Here is a 7,183-nt window from a genome sequence, read left to right as displayed (position 1 = left end):
AACTCGTTGGCATCACTGATCCATTTGAATGTTTTTCCATGTTGTTTTGCCCCTATGCACCCACCGGAATCTGTTTCGGCGGTTTATAGACACTGGTTATTCTCTGTGGTGGACGTTGTATATTTACTGTAGACTTGTCAGCTTACATACATCATGACACAGTATGTACATATGAATAATAGGCCTTTATATCAAAAAGCACATTAAACGCAGTCAAACCAAGTTGTCTCTAACTCGGATGTGTCGAATTTCTGGGTGTGTCGAACTCTTACTATATTTCTTATTATTTTAACCCGCTATTGCGTCGAACTTGATGTGTTTAATTCTCGTTAGTCTTGAAATCAGTTAATAGTCGCAAAAGGTGAAAATATATTATAACCTACCCTGATAAGTCGACCTCGAAGTTGATAATCAAGTGATAGACTATAAACATGTATGTTATTTACATAACATGCACGGTGTGATACAATTGATTTCTGATGACTAGGTCAAGACGGTAATATGATCGAGTAGGGTGTGTCGAACCTTCAAGCAAAAAGCAACTATTTCTTTGGTCCACAGTAGTTCGAGACAACGAGGTAGGCTGTATTACAACATACACAATTAATTCCGTTGAAAACAAATTCTTGAAATCGTGTATAACTAATCGAGAAAAAGAGGCATGCAGCTCCGTTTGTACAGGCGATGAAATGTGATGTAAATGCAAGTTCGTGTGTACGGTCAAACTAAACCACAAGTTCAATCATGAGGCTGGGAGTGTAAACGTAGCTTATCAAGTTGGTGTTGTAATGTACTCATTGTTGGAAATGAAACATACCCGGAACACTTCCTTCTAACTTTATACAAACCCACTTGTGTGGAAATATGAATAAATTAACATGTAGATAAACTATCATGAACAACGTTATATCTGTAAGGCACACAATACCTACCGTCAGGTAATCGATTATGTGTTATAAATAAATCTTTACAGTGTATTGGCCACTATTCGTTGAGGGATTATACGTGTTATTCAAAGTGTATCATAAAGTTCTTCAAAATCACATCACTTCTTGCATAACTTGACAAACTGTATTCTTAAATGTCGTCTATTTGCTCCACATATTGAGTCAAACAATATATCCTAATAAATCTAATGAATTCTGTGACATTATTGTTTTGGAGTCACATATCCAAGGAATCAGTTTATCCTCTTGAACCCAACTCTTCACCCTACACGCAAACTCTGCTTGGCACTGATGTTGAGAAATAGTTTGAAAAAAAAAATCAAAACTGAATATGTCACAATCCCCATTACAAAATACATAATGGGAAAATAGCACAAATAAGATATATACAAAATCTGAAAAAAAATTAAACACACATGTGTACAGAAATAAAGACAGTAACAGCAAGCAATAATTAACCTCTCGGAATCATTTGAAAACAACACCTGTAAAGGGTTTTTAAATGATTACTACCAACTGTATACAGAAGCTGTACCATGTCACAGATTAGCGTAGTTGCTGGCATTATCCTCCATCAGACCACAGCGACGACAGAAGTCATACAGCAACCGCACATCATCTTGCAACATTAACTACCTCATGAACATTTGACAGTAAATGATAACGTCAAAGCCTTATTTTCATAATTATATATCTGTCACATGAAAAGTCCAACTTCAGCCCCCGTGGTGCTTTCGGGAAAGAGTATGTTCCCAGCAAACTATGGTTGTCGTAGGAGGCGACTGTCACTTACAGGATCTGGTGGTTAGGCTCGGTGTTTGTCAGCTTGCTTTCCCTGGCTGCTTGGATCGTTGCACATGACACTGGACTGTCTGGTTTAGACTTCCTTTATATAACTTGACTATTGCTGCGTGTTGCATTAAACCAGACAAACAAACAAACAAATCCAAAAGAGGGGAAAGACAAGAGGCATATGATCAGCCACGAATTGTCTGTGTACGATGAACACAAAAGTGAGCATGTGAAATCCATTAAGCCGTATTTATTCCACGTTTGTTTAAACCTGATAATTTGATTTAAGACCCAATTAAAGTATTCATAAGGGAGAAATATGGATCTGTTGATTAAGCACATTACTGTTATGGTTAAGCTGAAACGTCCGTCATACACGTACTCAATCCCACAAGGCTGATAAGTGGTCAATATGTATTTTCAAAATGGGTAGCTATGCACGAAATTTCCGTGATTCTACAGGAAGTATCAACAATGCAACAGTAAACTTCTGAAGCAAATGTGAAGCCTCACAACGTGAGACGGGATTGCGGATGTCGCCACGATTAAAGCTTTGACTGAGATATTCAGGGTTCGGATTGTCATGCTTTGTGACATGACTGATTGCTGATTGACGGCGGGGGACGTTTTCACAGTATCAGTCACTGTTTTGATTTGGTCAAATATCTGCATGCCACCATCATACAGCTGGACTATTGCTAAGTTCATCGTTAAATACCAAACATTCATCAGATAATAGATAAAAGCAGATAGACACCTGTGTAATATGAAAGCCAGGACAACATTTGACGAATGTTCTGACGTGACCAACGATGTCCACACGATGATCGACAAGGATGCCACAGAGAATGTTTCCCATGATGCCGAGAGATACAGCAGTTTTCCTGTCAACCTCTCTGAAAACATAGAGCGAATGAGTGAGATGATCTGACGATCCTAAAACAGTTCTTCGAATATACCATCGCATGTCAGCCGACGTTATGAGGAAAGTGACTTGGGCCGCAGATGTTTGCCACTGAATTACACATGACCTCTGAACACCAGAACAAGGTCGTGAAGGAAAACACTGTTGTTCTTTTTCAGCTTTAATATCGTAGGATGATTTACTGTTTTTCGATACTGAAATAAACAGATAGTCGTCAGGGTAGATTTAACCTGTGTAACACCACAGTAGGGTGTGGTCGACACGACATGTGGCGGAGATGGGAGTTGCCAAGGATTAAGGTCCCCAGGTCTTCGAGTGTAATCGGACTAGGTATCTGAAGCATCTTCACTGATCGGAAGATGTTTCTGTTCTGTGACGGAAATCAAGGCTTCTAAATAGACACAAATAACAGTGTCACAAAATTGGGTTTCGGCGCATTCGAATAATGTGGGATGACAGCTGATGAAAGTGTATAATGTTTACCTCATGTACAATAATGTAGCAACTAAGGATAATATTTGCGGATCATGAATTCGAACACAGACACGACCCTGAGGGACGCACAGCGTCAAAGGCGTCAATGGCGACGTATCGGTCACCCACAGGTGTTGCATTCATTATTAGTTTAACAAAGCAACTAAAACTTATATACGGAAACAATTTGAAAATAATTATCCGAATTTTGAATTATTTGACAAAATGGCCACACAAATCAAATTATGTATTATGAGTTTAGGAATGAGATACGCAAACACATTTTGTCACACAGTTCTCATTCTTTGTCACTGGAGAAAATACTGTTGAAAGCGTTCTCATTCTCCCCTCCAGCAACATCAACCTGAACATAGAGGTTTAAGTGGACACTCGCTAATGCTGTCACAATGAATGTACGCCATGTGTAGCAAAAGCAAAATGACGGAAAATGTGTCAACTTGACACGTGTGTACACACAATTGCTTGATGATTTTTTCAAGTACTAATTAAGATTGTGCATGGTGGACATGAATAGGATAACTTTTGATTTAAACTGACAAAAACAAACGTAACGTTACCAAACTAAAAGTTGGACACTTTGAGACCTAACGCCGAATAGTGGTTGACAATTAATCGCCGAAACATTACCAAAACAATTTCTGAGTAGTGCACGTGCTATCGTGACAAGATCAGTGAAACCTATCTGCACTAGCAGTATGTCAACGTACAAAGACATGGGTATAACAGGAACGATGTACTGTTCACTCACACCCAAACGATTAGACGGTGACAAATAACATGATAAGATAAATGCCGTTGCCGTTGGTAAGTGAATAAGCCGTTGGTATGATTCATCAAGGAGCAATGCATTACCATGCTGCAAGGAGTTTTGGCTGTAGCCGAATGACAGTCACCAGGTTGATGGTCAAGTTATCCTGTCAGTCACTGGACAGTGTCCATTGTTTGGGGTGGCATCTGTAGCCAAGTGAATACGGCATCATTTCCTAAGTAAAGGCGGCGTCATTAGCCATGTCAATGTGGCATCATTAGCCATGTCAAGGCGGCGTCATTAGCCATGTCAAGGTGGCGTCATTAGCCATGTCAAGGCGGCGTCATTAGCCATGTCATGGTGGCGTCATTAGCCATGTCAAGGCGGCACCATTAGCCAAGTCAAGGTGGCGTCATTAGCCATGTCAAGGTGGCATCATTAGCCATGTTAAGGCGACATCATTAACCAGGTCAAGGCGGCGTCATTAGCCATGTCAATGTGGCACCATTAGCCATGTCAATGTGGCATCATTAGCCATGTTAAGGTGACATTATTAACCAGGTCAAAACAGATCTGAAGGGTTTGGAAAGAAACTGGACAGTGCTACCTTGATTAATCTCTCTACCCTGCTGTGCTACCGTTCTTGCAACAGAATCCCCGGAATTACTCTTATAACAAGATAACACAAGGCCCCATCAGACTTATCACCTACGTGTACTGTGGGATCACCTTGACCAACAAAATAGAGCAAGACCAGGTCCCCCTTTTAACAATGATCTGTTAATGACAGTCCTCCAAGATTAATGCTGTCGAATCCCATTTCTGGTGATCTGACGTCTCACATCTTCTACCTGTCGTCGAATCGAGGGCGTGCATTGTCGCCCGTGGTGGGTAATGCGATATTGACTGACAAGTGTGACATTCTGAAGGATTACATGGAGTTCCATGTGGTAATGTTAAAGTCTTGATGGTTGATCAATTACTGAGCAACCCCCCCCCCCCCCCTCCTCTCCAAACTTGACACAATACTTTCGTGTGTGTTGTCATTCGTGGCATAACTTGTAATGGTGTTGATAATTCATGCATTTTGACAATACAATTGCAGGTATCTTCCTTGACACTCTCCCTGCCCCCCCCCCCCCCCCCCCCTCTCCTCACGCAATACCTTCGTGTTCGTTGTCATTTGTGGAATATCTTGTAATGATGTTTCTATCAGTGGCATTTAGAAGTTGGTGAGTGAGTGAGTTGGGTTTAACGCCGTTTTTAAACAGTATTCCAGTCATATCACGGCGTGTAGAAGTTGGTGTGATGAAGTAAGACGAGTTCTATGGATGAACAACTTACAATTAGTGCGACGTTTCGGTGTAGATCCTAACACCTTTATCAAGCAAGTGATGGATAGTGCTAAACAACAAAGGTATATATACTTATTAACATCAATGTTTATACAGTAGATTGATTGTACAAAAACATGACTCAAAATCAGCCATCTCCGACCACACCCAAACCCACCCCGACCACAACATCCAGTGGAACAACATCAAGATCCTGGCCAACAATCAATCAGACTACAAAATCACGAAACTCCTAGAAGCCATCTACATAAAAAGGATCCAGCCAGCAATCAACAGAGATCAAGGCTATTACATCCTGCTTGTTTACCATCACCTAATTGCTAAATCCCATCCAAATAATCCACTGGCTTCCATCATCTCTATCAGTCTGCTTGTTGACTCTGTGTTCATTAGTCATCCCTTCCAATTATCTTAATCAGCTGTCTGTGTACATCAATCAATATACTGTATAAACATTGATGTTAATAAGTATATGTACCTATGTTGTTTAGCACTATCCAATCAGACAACCAATAAATATTCACGGCAGAACTAATGGGCATGGCCTCAGCCCTCCACAATCAAGAATATAAAAAAACACACAAAAATCCTAATACTTACCGACTCCCTAAGTGGACTGCAAGCCCTCCAAAACAAAAATACAAAAAAACGACCTAAATTAATAAATCAAATACTTAAAAGCTCCAACGACCTAACTAAGACAGGCAAACAAATAACATTCTTATGGATCCCCGCCCACTTAGGAATATACGGTAATGAAAACGCCGATAAAGCAGCTAAACTATCCCTCAAAATCCCAGAAATAAGCTTAAACTTACCCATCTCAAAATCAGAAATTAAAAGCGTAAACAAGCAAAACATCACTAAAAAATGGCATTACCTATTCTAAACTCAAATAGCCAAATCAAAATAGTACTCAGGAAACCACTAACCAAACCAACATTTCTCCAACCATAAAAAAATCGACAGAGTAATCACTAAACTCCAAACAGGACACACCAACCTAAATAACCACCTAAACAAATTAAAAAAAACATACTACAGGTAACTGCCCACACTGCAAACAAACTAGAAACCCCAGAACACGCACTCATCCACTGCACACACTACCTAACACATCGAATCGCATTACAAACCACCCTCAATCTAAACAAGGCTCTCACTCTAGAAGCAATACCAAACCCACAAAACTAGAATAATAATAATAATAACAATAATAATAATAATAATAATAATAAACTAGAAAACTTCAAGGCCTTTGGCGTATTCTTCATCAAAACGGAACTAATAAAACGCATCTTAAAACAAAATAATCTATCAAATCAAAATCACATAAACAAACAAACATCCACCATACCCAGCTACCTTAGTTCTCCTCCCCAACCCCATCGGCATCTATTCCAAATCTCAAAATTCCCAAATTTTATATAAGCAACCCCTAAAGCCCCCTCTTGGGTTGCACACACCTCTTTCGCCCCTTTCGGAAACACATAAGTAAGTAAGTAAGTAAGTAAGTAAGTAAGTAAGTAAGTAAGTAAGTAAGTAAGTAATCATCACTTGCTGGACAAAGGTGTTAGCATCTACACCGAAACGTCGCACTAACTGTTATAAGGAAGTTGTTCATCCATAGAACTCGTCTTACTTGTAATGATGTTGATAATTCATGCATTTTTACAATACAGTTGAAAGTATCTTCCTTGACACTGTCCTTGGTTATAACATGTTTAACATGTTTAGCAAGTCACTGCGTACATCTATTTCAGTGGGCTCAGCATATTTCCTGCGTTGAGTTTACATTGTCTATTCACTCAATAGACCGGGGGCGGTCGGGTAGCCTAGTGGTTAAAGCGTTCGAACGTCACGCCGACGACCCGGGTTCGATTCCCGACATGTGTACATTGTTTGAAGCCCACTTCTGGTG

Source organism: Haliotis rufescens, unplaced genomic scaffold (genome assembly GCF_023055435.1).
Source record: "Haliotis rufescens isolate VD_foot unplaced genomic scaffold, xgHalRufe1.0.p SCAF_2, whole genome shotgun sequence".
NCBI classification, from domain to species: Eukaryota; Metazoa; Mollusca; class Gastropoda; order Lepetellida; family Haliotidae; genus Haliotis; species Haliotis rufescens.
The sequence above is the reverse complement of the archived record's forward strand: the minus strand, read 5'-3'. Positions refer to the sequence as shown.